The 19,941-nt window shown below is 45.6% G+C and overlaps 1 pseudogene across 1 annotated transcript; it reads left to right on the forward strand.

Annotated features, from left to right (window-relative positions):
* Positions 1-548: 548 nt before the first annotated feature.
* On the forward strand, positions 549-1,000 carry LOC311606069 (cytochrome c oxidase subunit NDUFA4-like; annotated as a pseudogene). Its single transcript has one exon. The product of its transcript is annotated as a cytochrome c oxidase subunit NDUFA4-like (transcript).
* The last annotated feature ends 18,941 nt before the right edge of the window (positions 1,001-19,941 follow it).

Consider the following 19,941-nt stretch of genomic DNA (forward strand, 5'->3'; position numbering starts at 1 on the left):
ACCCCCAGAGTGGTCGCTATATAACTTTAAGGTGGCTGTCTCAGGCCAGATTGCTATTTTCATCCCTCTTTCATTGCTCTTTGATGAGACTCATAATGAACAATAACAGTGTTATAGAAATTAATCTTTATACTTTTCAGTTGTTAAATATCCTGTTCAATAGTAAATGGCAAGTCAAACAAAAGTGGTCACTCAGAGAGTCAAGTAAGTCCCCCATTCATGTCCATATACAATGCCTGGCCAGTGATAAAAGGATTTTCTACATTTTCAGTTATCTGATTTAAGCTGAACAGTCCATTATACACCCAGCCTTGCAGAACTTCGCATTATTTCATGAGAATTATATAGTCCTGAATGGAAGTTTTAAAACATTGTGTTTATACTGATGAAAGGAGTTTTAAAAAACAAAAACAAACAAACAAACAAAAAAAAACAAGAGAGATCAAGAAATCTGACCAAGCTGGGTGACTTTGGACGCCCACTCAGCCAGGTTGCGGGAGTGGTTCTGTTTGTGTCCTGCTCTTGTTGTCCTGTCTACCAGGAGGTAGGCCACTGCCTCAGACATGCTCTGCCAGCTCCTCAGGCACGCCAAGAAGCATCCCATCTTGCTCCCTCTCTGGAGAAGGAGGCCCTGGAGAAGCACTATATGTGATGCACTTGGCATCACTCAATCCAGAGGTCAGCAGGGACAGGAAGAATAACCCAGAACCTTGGAACAAACTGGGTCCCAATGACCAATACAAGTTCTACTCAGTGAACATTGACTACAACAAACTGAAGAAAGAAGGCCTCAACTTCTAAACCAGGAAGTTCACCATAAAGCTACTTATAATGAAGGTCTTTCAGAAGCCGTCCGCACAATTTTCCACTCAACCAGGAAATACTTCTCCTCTGAATGCATAAAATCATGTTGATTTTTTGGAGTTTATTACACTGATGAGTAAATCTCTGAAACTTAAAAAAAAAAAGAAAAGAAAAGAAATGTAAGAACTCTGACCAAATTCAACATGGCAAATTATTACCCAAATCTGTTAGTGAAAACTTTAGTCTCTTTGACCTTGTGCCATGGTATGCATTGACAATAGGAAAAAAGAGAATCACAAAGCAGCATTCATGTATCAAGACACACAGTGATGTAGTCTGAAGACATTTTTACATGTGTCTCTATGTCTTTGGACAGACACAACCAGACGAAGTTATAGACTGCATCTACTGCCCCAGAGGGTCATTGTGCATTTTCCTACACAAGAGCTATCACCACTGCAAACCCTGAGTGACTTTTTCTAACACAGTCATTGTGGATTAGTTTGCCTTGTTTTACACAAAATTATATATATTCTGTGTCCTCTTGGGTCTTCGCTATTTCTCTCATAACTCTGCAGGACACATCAACACTCTTGTGTACAGCAGTTCTTTAAAAAGGTATTCCACCAGGTGAATGTATAGTCACTTATCCAGTCTTTTGCTGAAGAATGCTTGAGTTGTTTCCAATTTGGGTTCTAGTGAGTAAAACTAGGAATATTTAAAAAGCATTCCTGTGGGTGGGAGCTACCACTCTTACCAAGCAAATGCTCAGGAGCAGAACTGCTGGGCAGTAGGTCACGTGCATGCTTAGTCTTAGAGGGCACTGTCACAGCATTGAGAGATCACACTAGTTCGCATTCCCGCTGTTATCATTAAGAATAAAATGGCACGCAACCGATATGACATGGAGAGGTTTATTTGGGGGAAGGGAGGCGGAGAGGAGTTAGGGCTTGAGTGGGCCATGAGGGTAGAGAGAGACACAGACAGAGAGACGGTGGGGGAGGAGAGTGCAGAAGGGAAGGGGTGAGCCCCTTAGAGGGAATGCAAAAGAAAGGTGAGGTGGCAGGTTTGTCCTTTCATACCTGGTGCCTCTGGCTCATATCTGGTAATGGCAGCAGATGATGATGTCAGAAGTTGCTAAGCAACCTAGAGGCAGATGAGACCAGCTAGCAGGATCAGCTTGTGAACTAACACTCACCAGCAGCAAACTGCAAGATTTTCAGTAACTTTATATCACCAACAACACTTGATGCCACCAGTTCCTTTCATTTTATCCACTCTAGAGCATTAATAATCGCTCCTATATGCATACATTTGATAGACACTACAATAAATAAAGGAAATAATTTCATATCCTACAAAATATCAGAAATAAGCTTTCTTTAATCAAATGGCTCACAAAGCAAATAACAGTAGCTATCTGGAGCCGGCTCACGGCCTCATGCAGCTTCCGTTGGGCTGTTATTTTTGTATTTTTCTGAAGTACAATTGCTCCTACATCTTTCTTCTCACATGGATACCACAATCCTAATGGTGTTTTTCCATTTTAATCTATTTGGTACAAACATTCTTAACATTAGACCTTTTGGTTTTCTGTAACTTAACATGATATCCAATGACTAAGTTAGGATTAACAATATGATGCAAAGCACCACATACATTTAAATAAACTCAACCCGAAATCCAAACGCATCAAACTCTGATACCTAACTCCAGAGTGATCCCTGTATTGGCCAGGCAGTAAACACAGGACCCAGGAGTGTTTCTGAGTGCACTGAGGGTGTGTCTCTGCTTTGTTGTCTGTTTGGTGACAGTTGAAGACAAAGATCATGTACCTTGGTCAAGACAGATAGACCAATGTCCAGAACATTTGTGACTCCTACTCGTGCAGATACCATGCTTTTATATTTTAAACAGTCTACAGCTGTATCTCTGAATCTGCCATTATTTTTGTTGCTGCTGCACAGACTGGCACAATCTAGGATTCTGAGGGAGGTTGCCATCCATCACTGGCCAAGCTTGAGATCTGCTCTGGCCTCTCTCTCCTCCCATAGGAGACATTTGATAGATGACTAATTTTTCGGCATGAAGGGAACAACTAAGCTGCCAGGCCTCACATGTTCTTTCCATCAGTCGCTCCCTGTGTGATCTTTGGCAAATCACCAAATCTCCGTGAATCCCAGTTCCCGCATCTCCAAGACCAGATGAGTTGAGAAGTCAACATTATTTGTAAGGCACTTGGGCCGGCACAGCAAACCAAATTCAGATGCTCATGAGGTAAAATGAGTTCATAAACTCTACTTCAAATAGTCTTTACTTCTTTAAAATGTTCTCTTTGGGCTTGCTTGGTGTGCTCTTTGACTGTTCTACCCTCCATCCCCACACTCTCCCACACCAAGTTATACCCGATGCCCTCAACACCAGAAGGGCAGAATGCTCGGAATCATGGGACTGCAAAAGACAGGCAGCACTCTGGATGAGTCTCCAGTACACCGTGCTGAGTCAGAGCCCCGCTCAGAGGTATATACTGCATGACTCTGCTTCATTGACACACTGGAAATGACAAAAATAATAGGATGACAACAGGAGGCATAAATGTCAAAGAAGAATGAGAGAATTCGAGGACAGATGTCATCACTCCATGTCTTATACAACAGTGACCACACAGTTGTCCATACTGGTCAAGTCTCACACGGCTACTTTTTAAAGGATAAACTTTGTTGTATGTTTTATTCTTCTACAGAATAAATGGCAAAAGACCAAGTCACTGCAAAGGTTTTTGTTTAAAAAAAAAATACTATGCTATGGCATTAAAAAATAGTTTGTGTGTGTGTGTGTGTGTGTGTGTGTGTGTGTATGTGTGTGTGTGTGTGTGTGTGTGTGTGTGTTTGTGTGTGTGTATGGGTGTGTGTGTGTTTGAGACAAGGTTTCTCTATGTTATCTTGGCTATCCTGGACTTACTTTGTAGACCAGGCTGGCCTCAAACTCACAGCAATCTGCCTGCCTCTGTCTCCCGAGTGCTGGGATTAAAGGTGTGCACCACCATTCCCAGCTACCATGTCTTTTTCCTCCCCTGAGACAGGGTTTCTCTATGTAGCTTTGCCTGTCCTAGACTCACTTTGTAGACCAGTCTGGCCTCGGACTCACAGCCATCCTCCTGCCTCTGCGCCACCTCTCCCAGCTTGTCATGGCAGTCTTATTGCTCATTTCTAAAGAGAGCCAGCGTTCATGCCAACCTATGTCTAACTTCACACTTGGGTCATTTCCTTCAGTTCTGGGACTAGAGCTTCAACAGACCTAAAACTTTAGTCAGGTGCTGGGCACACGAACAGATTCACCCTTTGCTTAGCTGGTCGCTGTGCAGTAAACGCTAGAGCATTGCTGTTCTTTTGTATCAGTGACTAAGCCTGTCAAAAGCCGGGAAGGTGAAGGGCTGAGGAAGCTATGAAAGTTAGAATGAGCAGGGGTGAGTTCCTCTTGTCTGGTGAAATCAGTATTCTATGCAGGTGGCTTCACCAGTAGCTGTGCCACGTCTCCATAGGAGCCAGGGACTGGAAGCCTGTACTTCACTATAGGCATACTACAGGTTTTTTCTCTCTTCTTTACCTCAGAAACCATGGAAGCCTACACCTCAGACTAGGCACACACTACGGGTTTTTTTGTTTTGTTTTGTTTTTTTTAACCTCAAAAACCAATTTTATCCCTGTCCTAGTTACTTTTCTATTGCTGTGAAGAGACACTATGACCAAGGCAACTTATTAAAAAAAAAAAGCATCTGAATTGGGAGTTTGCTTTCAGAGTGTGAGTGGGACCATGGGGCAGACGGACAGGCACAGCACAGGCGCTGTAGCTAAGAGCTTACATCTGACCAACAAGCTGGAGGCATCGGGGGGAGGGATAGAGGGAGCAAGAGGGAGGGAAAAGGAGAGAAGGAAAGGGAGAGTGGGAGGGAGCTAACTGGCATAATATTGACTTTTGAAACCTCAAAATCCCACTTCCAGTGACACACCTCCTCCAACAAGGTCACATCTCCTAATGTTTCCCAAGCAGTAAGCTTGGTGAAAAAAAGCTCCACCAACTGGAGACCAAGTATTCAGATAGACGAGCCTATGGGGGCCGTTCTCAGTCAAGCTGCCATGATGCCTCTTTGTGAAGAAGCCTTGTTTCTGTCTATGCTTGATATATCTTTCCATCACTGGGGTTTCCCAGGACCTCTAGGGACCCTTCTCTACAGAATCTACCTTCAGTAGAAAATCAGAAGCATTTCCTTCCGGCCTTTGGCATCTTCTTAGTCGGGTACAGGCTTAACTCTGTTCTTTGGGTGCAGCCCAGGCTTTTCAGTTGTGAGATTTCTGGGGATGTTCTCAATAGATGCCTCCTCCCACTGGGCCCCACTCTCCTGAAACTCTCTACATTTTCTACCTGGGCTGTCCCTCATCTCATGATCTTAGATGTTTAGTCCTGACAGTGCTTGGTAAAGAAAGATGAAACTACTTTTATTGGTCTGTTCTACAAACAATCAGAACAGTGGCCCAAGCTTCTAGAAAGCTGTAAATGACATCTCTTACATCACGTGCCATGAGACAGCTTTGCTACATTCTTCAGTACCCTTCAGTCACATTATGTAAACAAATGTCTCATCCTCCTCTACCCAACAGCTTCCTGAGCCTTAATGCTGGGTTCCATCAGCACAAATATTAAGTTCTGTGACACCATCTCATTCCTCAAGCCACAGCAAGTGGAGTCAGTATAAACATCTGCATCGTATCATGTTGCCCCAAGAGCAGATGTCACAGATAAGCATACCGAGGATCGGGGAAATTCTTGTTCCTCTATGAAGCATGCAATGGGCAGCTCTATATAAAGACCTACACAAGGTCAGCACCAGAGGACCCAACTCTACCTGCATAGTTCATGCAAAGGTTCCCACATGTCATCCAGAAACCAGGCCCCCCCTGGACTGTGTTAACCACTGGAGAGGTGCCCAGGAGTCTGTTCTGTAAGATTTCTCTTTAGGACGTTCTGATTTTTGACCGAAGTGGGAACCCCCCCCCCCCCCCCGCACTCAGAAGTTCTACCAGAAAGCAAGTGTGGCACTGTTAAGTCACAGTTCATGTGGTCCTCTGAGGGAGGCACTGTTGGTATGAGCACTTTGCAGGGAAGGATGCTGAGGCTGAGGGGCAGGCCATCCTTTCCATAAGTGGTGGAGTACACTGCCTTGCAGAGTCCACAGTGATGTTTCAACAGGACTATTAAAAGCAAACGAGACAGTAAGACGCGTGGAAGGAATGAAGTAGGAAGAGAGGAGAGGCCAATGAAACAAATCGCTCTATAGAGATCAGTACGTCATTATGAAAACCAGATATGAGTTCTGGCCTGTAAAGGTAGGCACGGAGCCTGTGGAAAATTGCACTTGGGGGTGGCACTACGATGACAGCCGAGGTTCTGTTTTATTTTACACGGGGTCATGCTACATAGCCTAGGCTGGCCTCAGGCTCCCAGCCTCATTGCCTCAGCTTCCAGATTGCCCAAGTGAGATCTTAATGACAGCCAGGGGAAAATGAAAATGCTGTCAAGAAAGAATACATTATTTACAAGGGAGTATGATGGGAAAACTAGTTTAACCTTTAATGTGAATTAACTGTTCACACCGAGCAACATAGAAAATTCCACCAAAGAAAACACAATGAAGTTTTTGAGCATTCCTCTTAAGGGTGTGCTTAGCCTGCTCTGCATTATTTTCCTGTTGTCCTAAAGGCCTCCTTCTTGTTTAGCCTGGATGACAACTGTGATGTCATGCTTATTTCTAAACCATAATGAAAGCAAGATTCTGGAAAAATCCTTTCAGAGCCAGAACACAGAGAGCTTATTCAGAACCGAGACAACTGGGCTGATAATATCCAGTCTAGACACAGGGATCTGAGAAAGAAGGTACAATTAGAATCTTTTAATTTAAAGTGGGTGTCTTGAAATACATTTTCTGAAAATCCAATTTTAATGTGTTATTTTTGTAAAGGGAGAGAGCGCAAGGCTTTCTCGGGAGGCTAGAACATTTCATTGTGTCCAGGTTGTGCCCACCCATGATAGGGCCGGTGATTGGCAGGCAGCGTTCCATCAGCTACGGGCTCTGTATAGCACAAAAGCACAAATACAGAGGAGCTAGACACTCCTGTTCCAAGCCAGGCGTGGCTTTTCTGAGGTCCCACCAGCACAGTCACAGACCTGACATTATTTAACATGATGCTAAAGGGATGACCTGTAGCTGACCTGTTGTCACAAAGGACAACCACTTACTAGAATTAAAGACAAAAACTTCTCCGCCTCTGGAGAACATGGCCCCTAACTAATCTTGGTGTTGCAAAGGCTACAGCCTGCAATGTGGCCGCTGAAGATCCACTGGTGTCACTGTGGAGGGGAAGAGACCAGCCATCCAATTAAGTTATAATGAGATGAACTAGCTCAGGTGCTTTTAATCAATACATCCCTAACTCTAAGTCATAGGGAAGGTCTTCAGGAAGCAGGGTACTGTGGATGCAAATGAGTAGTTGCTGAATAAAGGTGGGGGCGTGTCTCCCTGGGAGGGTAAACCTGGCCTCTCTATTGCTTTATTCCCTAGGACCTGGTTTCACACCTCCAAACACCTGGCCATAAAATTCTTTAGGACTACTTAAGTATCTGGAGCGTGGGAGTGTGGCCATTCTTGTCTCATCTTCATTGTTAAGGAAGAGTCTAGGCACTAACCTAGATTAGCCTTCCATGGCTCTTCTGCCCACGTTGATGTCCACACCATGAGAAGCATTTCTCAGCCAGTCCCAACCCACCTCTTCCATCCACGGTGTGACCCAACTGACACCCTCTAGCCTTTCACTTCCTTGATGCCAAATCTTTGCTACACAGCCAGCCATGCTCTGTTCTACCTCATGCCTCGAACCCACCAGTGACGCGAGCCCACACAGCCCCCTTTCTCTCCCACCACCTCAGTTCTCTCTGTCGCACAGTCTCTTGGTAACCCAGACAAAGTCAGTCACCCTCCCTGTACAGCCTCCTCTTTCTTCCTTCCTCTCAGCTCCCCCACAATGCTTATATGGCTGTCGCCAGCCACACTCAGTTGGTTTGACTGAAGACATTCAACCCACTGAGGTAAACACAGGGACTAATTTTAACTTGCAAACGGCTGCTACTGACTGTGTTTCTCACGGACTCCTTTGTCTCTCTGGGCAGCAGGCTCCTACAACAACATTTTGTTCTAAGCCATAACTCTTCGGGCACTTGTATTTGTTAAAGCACTTGGGTCCTGTAAACTATGGCATATTTGGCTCAAACCCCTCTCTTCCTCCAGGGAAGGCTACGTGAAACAACTCAGTGGCAGATCCACTCTGTGACACTGCTCCCTTTGTTCTCAGAGGGTGTGAAGAAGGCGAGGAAGAGAAGGGGCCCCTCTGCCCCTGGTGTTTTCACTGCCCTTAGTGGTGGTGAGGCTGCTGGAATTCTGCTCTCCTCCACAGCTGGGCTCGGGAAGATTATCCTATAAAGAGTAAACAACATGTGATGGCCTGAAATCTCCACTGAAGAAAACACCGTGCCAAGAAAGTCTCCTGCTCGGTCTGAGGAGATGGCTCACTGAATGAGTAAAGCCTGAGTTCAGATCCACAGAGCCCGATTCAATCAACTAATCAAATAAACAAACATCCCATCACTGAAGAGCAGAGGAAGGAAAATTCTAGAGCTTCGGTTCTCAACCTGTGGATTGCAACCCCTCTGAGGGTCTGACAAGCCTTTCACAGGGGTCGCCTAAGACTGTTGGGAATATCAGATATTTATATTACAATTCAAAACAGAAGTAAAATTACAGTTATAAAGTAGCAGTGAAAATAATTTTATGGTTGGGGATCACCATAACATGAGGACCTGAATTAAAGGGTCGCAGCTTTCGGGAGGTTGAGAACCACTGTCCTAGAGTCTTGCTGGCCAGCCAGTCTGGCTGACTGGTGAGTTCTATCTCAGAAAGCAAGTTGGAGAGTCATAGAGGAAGATACCTAACATCAACCCCAGCCTCCACATGCAAGCACACATGAGCATGTGCACATGCATCCGTACTCATACATACCCGCACACATACCACAAACCCTTCCCAAAGTTCCCTAAGCTCTGATGACTCCTTCCAAGGAGAAGCAATTACACCTCCCAACTCACCCAGAACTAGAGGCGCCAGTCTGCACCTCACTGCTATCCCCTCCCCTTTGCTCCTTCCCATAATATTTTCACAAAACAAACTGGATCTCTAGTGGGTTTTATTGTTAGAGAATTTCACCCATCAGAACTATAGAAAGTATAACAGAATCATGAAAATGAAAATATGTGCTCATGTACTTAGGTGTAAAATATCATATAAGATGTCTTATTTACTGTGGGCTCTTTCTTCATCATTTTCTTTTTCCCTTCGGATCTTTAAGGAATTCATCAATGGGATCAATAAGGGATCTTAAAAATTATACAACTTTAACCACCAGTAAAAATTCATGTATCTCTCTGTTGGACTTTAGAGACAATCAGGCCCCATGTTTCTCAAAATATGTTCTGAAAACACAAGTGATGCTTTGAGAAGACAGTGGTCAGTGGTCAAATACACTTGAGAGACACTGTGTTCTCTAGACTCCTCTCTTGGAGAGTCATCACAGATCCCAGAATATCAACAAGTCTGGACGTGTCCTGCAGACAGTAAATCTGATAGATACTCCAGAGCTTAGAACGTCACAGCATTATTAAAGCTCTTAACTTCCAACTCTGTGCCCTATGTATCTTAGTTACTTTAGTATTGCTGTAATGAGACACCATGACCAAGACAACTTACAGAAGAGTTTATTGGGGGCTTACAGTTTCAGAGGGTTAGAGTCCATAAGCATGGTGGGAAGCATGGTGGCAGGCAGGCATGGCTCTGGGGCAGTAGCTAAGAGTTTACATTATGAGACACAACCAGGAAGCAGAGAGGGAGACACTGGGATGGTGTGTACTTTTGAAACTTCAAAGCCTGCTCCCAATGATACACTGACAAAGCCACACCTACTAATCCTTTCCAAACAGTTCCACCAGCTGGACATCAAGTATTCAAACATACAAGCTTATGGGGTTATTTTTCTTTTTTCTTTTTTCTTTTTTTTTTTTTTTTCCTGAAACAAGGTTTCTTTGTGTAGCCTTGGCTATCCTGGACTTGCTTGAACTCACAGCGATCCACCTGCTTCTGCCTCCCAAGTGCTGGAATTAAAGGTGTGCACCACCACGCCCTACATGGTGGCTATTTTTATGCAAACTACCACATTATGTGACAGCTACTGACCCAGTTTGGGACATGCTAACTTTATGATGAGTATTAGAAAGAATGCAAGAAATGCCCCTATGGAGCACTGTTGTATTTCTGCTTGAGGTTTATCTGGGCTTCACGGCTCTGGGCACCAGCATCTACTCTGATAAGACAAATGTTCAGAGCGGACCTTGTGGTCCCAACAGTTTCTCTGTGTGCATTTTAGCAAACCTAGGAAATTTTTGAGATACCAGAAAAACTAAAATTGGATTTCAGGGTAACTGGGACAAAGGTTAAAAAATAGGCCTACAGGAGATAATCTGGCCAGCTGCAAAGAGCAGCCCCCACTAGAGATAGTGATGCCTAGTGTTGATAAGAGACCTGGTTTTATGGCCACATTCCTTCCTGCCCCAGCAAAAAACGACCCATCCTGTTGGGGAGAACAAAGGAAGTTAAGGCATGGGTGGTCTTGACACCCTTTTCTGCATTGAGAGGATAAAAGGACCTCAGATCATCTTTGGCCTCACCTCAAGTAGCACCTGAGACCTAGCATTTGGGGGATTGCGTGCGACCCAACTCAGAGCTGAATTAAAGATTCCTCATGCATTTTACAGCAGTTTCGTGTGTTTTCTGGATCTTTTTGGGGGGATCAATCTGGGCGTAGCAATTCTACCAAGTTAGGTTTTAAAAACATGAAGTAACTGTCAAAAGGCAGGAAGATAGTTTATAGAAAAGAAAAAAATGAAAAAAAAAAAAGAAAGAAAGAAAGAAAAAAATGATTCAAAACCATGTATTTCTGAACTATAATGATAAAAAGTCCAGATGAATTTTCAACAATTTTAGGTTTGTTTGTTTGTTTTTACATAGAGTAGTACAAAATATATTTTACATTTTCCCCTCAAATAAATGCACTATGGATTCACTAAGCACAAGATAAATATTCAGGCTATGATAATTAGAGAATTCCAGATCGACCAATACTTGGTATGCAGTTTTAACCAGGGAGCTACATATCAATAAAAGGGAGAAAAGTAGTTAATATTTTGTCACTAATTTTACAAAACTGTAGGATAGAAATAAAAATTCTACATGACCAAACATGAAATGAACATTTGGAATCTCAACTCTGTACTTTTAAAGTTATATCAACAAAAGCATTGTGAAAGGGTGCACAAGACCCTTCCTTTTGTTTTGCTTTTGATTCTAACCTAATTCTTCCACCGATTAAGTCTTTCACATTTCCTCTGGGTGAGACTGTTGCCTGGAGGGTTCCCGCCACCTGAGAAATGCATCTGTCCTGCTGTCGCCATGCCAACTGCTGGGGATTTCCCCCTTCCTCTCCCAGTCTTCCCACTAAGGAAGCGACAAACTCTCCCACCTCGGGAGGACAGCTACTTCTGTCTACATTTGGCTCCTTCCCTCGCCTTTTGTGTGAGACAAGAAAACTGGCAATGAAATTATCTTTTCGAAATGATTTTTGTGTTCCCCCCCCCAACCCCCTCGCTTTTCTTACTGACGTCTTTGTGTGGTAGAGCAGCCTGGGATCCCACTGCATTTACATGGCAACCAGGAAATCAGTCATTCGGCGTTGCCGTGGTAACCAAGGGGCGGGGGAAGGGAAAGGTCCATTTATCACAGTAGGCTGTGTCCCTTGTTGGAAGCCTACAGAATTTTTAGACAAACGTTATTCTGAAAACAGCAACCAAAAGAAGGAAGGAAGGAAGGGAGGGAGGGAGGGAGAATGGAAGAAAAGAAAAGAAAAGAAATTCCCAAACTCTGGCCTCAAGACAGGCCTGTGTGGGCGCGGGCACCCTGAAGCTGAAAGGTGCCAGACTTGTGGCCGATGCCACAGAGGGCAGAGACTTCTTCTGCCTGTTGAACAGTTCACAGCTCTGACAAATCAAGTCAGCTTAAGGAAGTCTGTGATCTTTTAAACCCAATGCGGCCTGAAGCTTGCCTTGTGCACAAGGAGAGCTCTCCTCTGTCTGTGGCTCTGGGGTACCGCTAGAGCGGAAACCGAGCTCGGGGTGCTGCCCTGAGAAAAGCAGAACTTTCTGTTGTCTTGTTTCCTGTCACACTTGTTTAGGAGTTGAAAGTAATCAGCTCTCAGATTCAAAATGGATGAGGCTAACTAAGCATTGTGACGCCTTTTTTTTTTTTTTACAAGCCTGGTCATTAGAGTCTTCAAAGAGAAAAAAGGGGCGGAATCCACCTACCGGCAGATATATGAGTGGTGACAAAATGCAGGCTAGACCCCCAGCAGGCACAGACTTCCCTTCTGCGTTTCCTGATGTGACAATAAAGTTGAGGAAACACTATTAGGCTTTAAAAGTCTTTTATTGGCAACACTAGAACAAGCCAGGAGATAACAGAGAATTGCTGTGGCTGTAAAAGCCCTTTTCTTCTAAAAGAACAGCTTCCTTTAATAAATAAACAAATAAAAAGCAGGTGGTTCTTTTCCCACTTACAAGCTGAGATGAGGAAATTGTTGGCTTTCCCCTCCTCTCTGCATACTGTCCTTTCCACCCTCTGTTCCCGTCTCTGTACACGGCCACCATCCATCATTTGTTTCGAATCTCTCTCCCTCTTGCTCTCCTCTCACGTCGAATTTGGCAACAAATTCTCACAACCTGATTTTGAAACTATACCCTGACTCTCTCTTCCATGCCGTTATTATCTGTCATCCTGAACCACTCTCTCTCACACACAATATTTCTAAACAAAACAACAACAGCTAACTGGGTGTGGTGCCACACGCCTTTAATCCCAGCACTTGGGAGGCAGAGGCAGACAGATCTCTGAGTTCAAGGCCAGCCTGGTCTATAGGGTGCGTTCCAGGACAGCCAGGGCTACGCAGAGAAACCCTGTTTAAAAAAAATAAAAAGTTTTTAATTAGACTTGCAGTTTCCCTTGTTAAAATCTTCACTCTTGTCTTATCAGGCAATTAATTCGGACCATGCCATGCCTGCCAGCCTATTCCTCACTCCACCCCCAATGCATTTACTAAAAAAACCACCAACCAGGAAACTTGTTCAAACATGGCTGCTGACGACCTCCCCATCCCTAACCGTAGATCTCTCCTACTTGTGCATTCCTTACCCATGCTCACTCTGGTATTCCTTGAAAGTGTCTGCTGATCCCCGGGGCTTCTCACTTGTTGAACACTGTGCCCTAGAAACAAGACCGCTTTCTCTCTACGTTATCTATTTAGATAGGCGCTCCTGTGGGAAAACACTCATCCACACCAGCCTGGAAACAGAAGGCAGGCAATTTTTGCAAGAGTGAGCCGTGCTGCGTGCGGGGTTAAGGGAACCACGGCAGGCAAGATGCGAAGCCACATCCAGACTTGAAGGAACTAGCATCGCAGAAGCACAAACAGCTGCTGTCCTGGCGGACAGCGGGTACACCCAGAAGACCTGTGGCCTTGGTGGAAGGAAGTCGGAACCAGGGCAGTGTGGTGAGGAACACGCTGACCTCACTCTACCCATCGGCCAAACACAGATGGGAAACAGGGCCAGAAAGAGCAGAGTGACACAGTGTTATTGCATCATGAATTTTCCCCAAGACACAGAAGCTGGAAACAGTAAACAGTAACTATTTCTGACGGGAATTTGGGAGCTAGTATTTTCAGGCCCCTTCTCACTTGTTATTATAATGTCAGTTATTTGAAAGCTTATCCTGATTGGAGAGTCTGTAAGCCACTCCCGAGCGGCTCACTCACAAGGCTCCAGGTCGCTGCTGGTTCTTTTTTTTTTTTTTTTTTTTTTTTTTTGGTTTTTCGAGACAGGGTCTCTCTGTGTTAGCCTTGGCTGTCCTGGACTCACTTTGTAGACCAGGCTGGCCTCGAACTCACAGCGATCCGCCTGCCTCTGCCTCCCGAGTGCTGGGATTAAAGGCGTGCGCCACCACGCCCGGCTTCGCTGCTGGTTCTTGAGAGGAGGTATAGGAGGAGCCTTTCTCTCTCTACAGAGTGTCCTCAGATCGGGCCTCCCGGACTCGCTGAAAGGCTGATCTGAGAGGCCATGTTGGGAGCTCTGGTGCATTTCGTGGCTTACACTTGTAAGTCACGCAGCTGAGTTCAATGCAAGGAAAGAAGGGCGAGAATAATCAAGGTGAAGCCCCACCTTGAAGATGCTGGCGGCAGAGAACAGAGTCAAGAAACCCAGGATTGAGTCAGAAAGGCGGGGTGGGGGTGGGGGTGGGGTGAATGGGGGAGGAACGGGCGGCGGGAGGGGGGGGTGGAATCAAAGAAAAAAAGCAGCACGGATAGCACCTTTGAAGACCATTTACTTAAAATAGGCCATGCGATCCTGCCACTCTGTCCCCTTTACTGCTTTATTTTCCTTCACAGGGTTTTAAGGTTACAGCGAACATTTTATCTGTTAACTGTTTTCTTTGTTGATTTCCTTTGATAGCATAGATTTCCTGAAACGAGGGACATATTCTGTTTCCTAGTAAGACCCTAATAAGTATTTGCATGCTTGAACATGTAATTATACCCAATTTTAGACGGAAAGTAGGTACTACTAAATGACTAATTCCAGCAATATTTCCATCCCTTTTAAACTGAATTAGTTTTCTTCCATCCCACCGAAAGAGTAAATTCGTCCTATTTAGCGAGTGCAGTTTTATCAGAGGGCCTTGTTGGTGGCTCTGTTACCCACTGCCTGTTTTCCCTCGTCAGTTTCTTTGGCTTCCATTTGAAAATCATATTGTTTTGTATTGGGTGGGAGGAGACCCTGAATTTTAAAATCAACTGTTCACCATTCTCCATTTTAAACACTAAGCTGTGCTCTGTTTGCATGGCCGTCCCTTTCGGGTTATCTTTTTGGAGATATTATTTGAAAGTGGGTCCTTAGGAGGCAAAAATCTTCTTGTCCTTCTCGAAATCCGCCAGCAGCACCTGCGGGAATGTCTTGTCCTCTGCTGCGGTGATGCGACGTGGAAGATCACAGTTACTGATGCCAGGAAGAAAAGAGCTCACGGCGGCGGAGAAGCATGTCTTCACGAGGGTCCCACACACATGGAGTTATCCCAGCTGCGGATTCAAACAAGGCGTTCTACTCCCTCAGTCCCCAAAGGCACACTGGAGACGAACCACTTTCCAGGCACCAAGTGGGAGAAACCAGTCCCTCAGGTTATGAAGCAATTTCCTTTGGATGAGGGAGAAAGTCTAGTTACCAAATGGCATGACTTAATGCTGCGGCCACAGAGTCATTGCCACACAGCAGAGGAACACAGAAGTCCTCACAGCAAGCCTTATCCAGGAGCGTTGGCACTTTTCATTATTTTTAATAACAGTAGTAACAGCGGATGGGTGGGTGCTGTAGGAATGTGGGGTGTGTGCCTGCCGTGGTGCTTGTGTGGGCATCAGAGGACAACCTCTGGGGGCCTGGTTCCCTTCTACCTCTGTGTGAGTTCCTGGTGAGCTCAAAGTGGTCAGGCTTGTACAGCAAGTGCTCTACCCACTGAGCCATCTTGTCAGCACAGCAGATGTGACTCCCATCAGCACTATATTCCATCATTTACCTGATATGCTAAGAAGCCTCTGCTATTCCTGGGGCTCTTTTCTCATTCACCTAACAAAGATTCGGTGTGCGCTGTGCCTTCTATGTACTAAGCTCTACGGAGACGCTGGCTAGTCAGGGTAAAGTTATGATGACTGGTATCTCAAGTGTCTGCTCCAAGTCTGATGTGTTAAAAACTTGGTTCCCAGCGGATGCAATTTTTTGGAAGTAGAGTTAGATGACGAGGATCTACTAAAATGTGAACAGGCTGCATGGCAAGGCCCTGCCGCCTCCACGCTCCCCCGTGCTCTCCCCTTCGCGACGGACCGTGTATGCCCTGACCGTAAGGCAAACTACATCTCTCATCTCCTAAGCTGCTTCTGTCAGGTGTGTGGTCCCAGCAACACAAAAGTAACAAATACATCCACAAGGGACAGTACTGGCATGTCCCCAGGAGAAAGAGATAGCCGGCACTGTCCACGCACTTCGTCCTCTGCGCTCTGCCTCCGCGCGGGACCGAGAGGCAGAGAGAGGCTGGCATGGCCAGCAGTGAAGATTAGCTAACGACGGTTGCTCGGGAAATGTTAGCTAGTTCTGCCTGCTACCCCGGACTCTCTTTAAGCCAACACGATTCAGTGTTCTCAGTGCCCAACAGCTGCGCTCAATGGCTGTGGGAGAGAAAGAACCCAGGGTAGACACATCAGGGCCTGATGGCGCCTTTCGAAGAACTCTTTAGTGAGGCCCTTTAGCTGGCCGGCAAAATGCCTGGCATTCGCTTTCTTCTGTAATAAAATAACAGCTCGAGAATTTACTTTTTTCTTCTTCATTGCTACGGCACAACAATTCAGCAAGTCATTAAATGTCATCTATGCGTGCGAGTGGACAAGAGTCATTAGTATAGGAATTTGCTTCTTCCCGTTTCACTCTTCTTTCCTCGACACCCACGTGTGCCTGCAAAAGTGTAGCTTTGCTGGCATGGGTTATGGTTACTGTCTATGGGGCAGCGTGCGGCAGGGAGAGGGAGACCGAGAGCAAGAGAGAACTACCACATGGGAGGACGGGGCTTAGCCAGAGAAGGCAACGCAATTGAAATAGCATAGAATTTAGCTGGGATGGCATGGTGGTGGTGGTGGTGGCGGCGGTGGTGTGGTGATGGTGGTGGTGGTGGTGGTGGTGGTGGTGGTGGTGGTGGCGGTGGTGGTGGTGGTGGTGATGGTGGTGGTGGTGGTGATGGTGATGGTGGTAGTGATGGTGGTGTCGTGATGGTGGTAGTGGTGGTAGTGGTGGTGATGGTGGCGGTGAAGCATGGTAAAGAGATTAGAGAAAGAGTTTGGGGATTTGGCATACGAGAGACTTGGGAACAGGTGAGAGGCGGTGAAGACTTGGGGCTGTGCAGGAGGGATGTCAGAAGTGTTCCTGAGTCGTAAACCGGCCTCTTGTAAAGTTCTTCCAGAGATTCAAGCACAGAATGGCTTCCTTGCCTGTTTGCCAGTAATTTTTTAATTACTTTCTGTTGCCAGACTATGCTTCTTTTTTAAGCATATATTTTATTAATTTATTCACATTACATCTCAGTTGTTATCCCATCCCTTGTATCCTCCCATTCCTCCCTCCCTCCCATTTTCCCCTTACTCCCCTCCCCTATGACTGTGACTGAGGGGGACCTCCTCCCCCTGTATATGCTCATAGGGTATCAAGTCTCTCCTTGGTAACCTGCTATCCTTCCTCTGAGTGCCACCAGGTCTCCCCATCCAGGGGATGTGGTCAAATATGGGCCACCAGAGTTCATGTGAAAGTCAGACCCCACTCTCCACTCAAGTCTGACTATGCTTCTTTATAAACATTTCAGCGCCAAAATGGAAAAAGAAATTTCCCCAGACTTCTTTAGGCTTGCCTATATAACAAGTATTCAGAATTTGATGTGCACATAGCCAGTTTTCTGCAGCTTGCAAGAGAGAGAGGGAGAGGGTAGGGTAGGACTGTTTCTTTACAGTCTAAGTTCTAATTTCAGACTCCCCACCCCACCCCACCCCCTTCCAAGGTACCCAAAGAAATACAAAGCTTTTTCTTTTCAGTATACAAACATCTAGGAACTACCTGCTACATTAGTTAAGAATACAAAGGAGCCCAAACTAGAGGGGTGAGGCAGCCATAAGCAGATCAGTCTTAGAACAATGGGGTTCCATGAGTGGCACAGGGCAGAAGCCTCTGCAGAAGGGGAACAGGCTTTCGTGGCCAGGGGAGACTTTTTTCCTTTTCTCACAGCTGTGACAAATACATGACAAAGGCAGCTTAAGGAAGGAAGGGTCTATTGTGGTTCACATTTAGAGGGGCAGCCGGTGGAGGAAGCGTGCAGCAGCTGGTCATGGGAAGCAAAGAGATGTGAGAGCTGGGTCTCCGCCCATTTTCTTCCTTTTCCCTTTTAATTCAGTCTGGGCTCCCATTCCATGGAACGGTGCTCTCCACATTCTGGGTGTCCCCCACCCTCACCCCCCCCCCCCAGCTAGGCACCTCTGGGAACACCTTCACAGACACATCCAGAGATGTCGCCTTTTAAATCCAGTCAAGTTGACAATGAAGATTAACCACCATAGAAGGCTTCCAAGAAAGACTGCCTTGAGTGACAAACAGGGGCTTTCCAGACTGCGTCAGGGAGGGAAGGATAAGGGTGTGCCTGAAGACAGGACTAGGTGTCTTGGTACCGAAGAAAAGGCAGGTTCTTTTATTCACCCACTGGTAGACACACGATTGTAAGAGGCTATAAGGCTGCAGTGTGGACAGGTGACATCGTGCAGGGTCTTGTGTGCTGTGCAAAGGGGCTTAGGCCTGGATATCATACGCCATGAGGAGGGCAGAAAGGGAAGAGTGAAAACAGGGCAGTACAATTCCTCAAGTAGCTTTTATCTGCCTGATGTAATTGTCATCTCAGAGGCTCACTGCCTCCGTCTGCTAACCTAGGCCTACTCCTGGAAGCTTCTAGTCTGTGTATGATCTAACCTAGGCCTAGAGTGTTTTCAGCCTCTGAGACTCACTGCTGAATAAGCTCACTCTTTCTACCTCTTTCTGAACTCTGGCTGGCTGTCGCAACTGTTCTTACTCAAACTCCTCTCCTAGCTGACTTAAACTAGCTTCTCTCAACTTCTGCCTGAATTACTCTCCTTGGCCTCAAAATAACTCTAGCCGTCTGTTCTAATCTTCTGGCTCCTTCTCATTCTCTGCCTAGTTCTGTCTTCACCTGTGTCCAGCTTGTTCTCTCTTTAACCTCTCTGTAAAACTCTCCCAGTAAAAACTGCCTCTCCCCACCCCCCCTTTGACTTGTCACTTTTTCTGGCTCTCAATTAGACATCACTTTCAAACATGGATGCTTCCTTCTACAAACCGACTTTACCTTCATTGTTAGGAATTAAAGGTGTGCACTAATGGTGTGTCCAGCTGGATCACACAGACCTAGAAGGTCTTTGGATGAAATCAAAGTGGTCATGTTGCCGGATTAAAATTCCTCAGTGTGAACTGATCAACTCTTCACTTTGGAACTGTAGTTCTGGTGAGCTGACTTAGAATGGCTGGGGGTGGAACTGCATAGCATGGGACATTGCCGTCACACAGGGAAACCCAAAGCAGTGGGGACAGAAGGTCGTGGACAGCAGGGGAAGACAGAGGAGCATCTGGAGTAAACAGATAATTCGGAGGTAGCAACTTTTCAAACAGCAAAGAAACAGGGGTCTAAGGCCGTCCTAATATTGTGGGTACAGTTGGTTGATATGCCTCATTAAGAAAGCAGAGACTAGAGAGAGAGAGGCTTCAGATCCAAGTAATGTTTAGAACTCCAAAGACCTTCTAGTCAGAATGCTCAAAAAATAGAAGAAAAACATCAGGCTAAAATGATGCCCTTTGTATCCTCATCAGCCACCGACCGGTATCAGATAAATACAAGAAATACAACAAGGCATTCATTTCTGCAAACAAGAACAGCAATGAATGTTAAGGTGGTTTTCAGATTTTTACCTCTGTGTTGATCAAATGTATGTAAGGTAGCTTGCATCTGACAGTTGACAGCATAAGCATTTCACCCAAGGGCAAATGCTCATTTTTCTGATGAAATGGATACTTTGTAGACCTGGGTCAGGGCTTCCTATGCTTGGGCTGGAGCCCTACCCTGGACTAATCTCTTTCCCTGGCCCAACCATATACCCACATTTGATTTTTGTCTCCTAAAAAAAGAAGCTGCTACAGCTGAAAGCAATGAGGCTGAAGGCAGGAAGGGAAACCATCTTAAAAGCTAGTTTTTGAGTTTCAGGAGTTTGGCTGGCCTCTCCTGGAGCTGGGCAGATC

Source organism: Acomys minous (genome assembly GCF_964271855.1).
Source record: "Acomys minous genome assembly, chromosome: 9".
NCBI lineage: Eukaryota > Metazoa > Chordata > Mammalia > Rodentia > Muridae > Acomys > Acomys minous.